The 831-nt window shown below is 36.9% G+C and overlaps 1 protein-coding gene across 1 annotated transcript in view; it reads left to right on the forward strand.

Annotated features, from left to right (window-relative positions):
• Nucleotides 1-245: 245 nt before the first annotated feature.
• Nucleotides 246-831, forward strand: part of LOC106467729 (serine hydrolase-like protein) — a 9,497-nt gene continuing 8,911 nt past the window's right edge. Inside the window, exon 1 of the mRNA XM_013928103.2 lies at nucleotides 246-302. The gene's annotated coding sequence lies outside the window, so the exon portion shown is untranslated. The remainder of the gene's footprint in view (nucleotides 303-831) is intronic.

Consider the following 831-nt stretch of genomic DNA (forward strand, 5'->3'; position numbering starts at 1 on the left):
AGGGCTACTATTTTACCAACGAATAGTGGGATTGACCGTTACATTATAACGCCCCCACGGCTGAAAGGGCGAGCATGTTTGGTGTAACGGGGATTCGAACTCGCGACCCTCAAATTGCAAGTCGAGTGCCTTAACCACCTGGCCATGCCGGGCCACGCCGTGAAATGATGAATGCTCGTTCCATTTTAATACAGAGATCAGTGTGTCGTGCTTCAGTACGTCGAGGAAAGCATGATGTTCAAGACAGAGCAACTTATCAGCAAGAGCCGCTATTTCAAGCTGTGTTTAGGAAGAAAACTACAGTAAGTACATAGCATCTTGATACATTTTATATTGTTTATGCAAAACTAACAAAAATATCTACGTAATATTCAGCCTCATTTACTATAGTGTATCAAAAAAATTATTTTGACCAAGCTTTAACTTATGTAGTTTTATTTTTATCATATTTTCATAAGTACTATTACTAGTAGAATAAGGTGACCAGATTTCCAAACCTTAAAACCAGAACTGTTCAGCCATTGCCCTTTATTACAAAATGGTTATTATGTCTCCTTAGAAAGACATACTGTTTTTCTATCTGTCTTTTTACAAACACTTTTCAATCGACCGTCATTCCTTCATTTGTCGGCAGATTGGCTTGAAATTTGGTATGGTTACACCTCGATCTAATACGTCCAGATATTTTTTTTAATTTTTGTAATTTAAGAATTTTATGGGGTAAAAGATTAAACAACCCCAAAACATATATTTTCGGCTCCAGTGCGGTTATATTTACTGTAATCAAAATGTTTGTTTGTTTTTGAATTTCGCCCAAAGCTACACGAGGGC

Source organism: Limulus polyphemus, unplaced genomic scaffold, assembly GCF_000517525.1.
Source record: "Limulus polyphemus unplaced genomic scaffold, Limulus_polyphemus-2.1.2 Scaffold2721, whole genome shotgun sequence".
NCBI classification, from domain to species: Eukaryota; Metazoa; Arthropoda; class Merostomata; order Xiphosura; family Limulidae; genus Limulus; species Limulus polyphemus.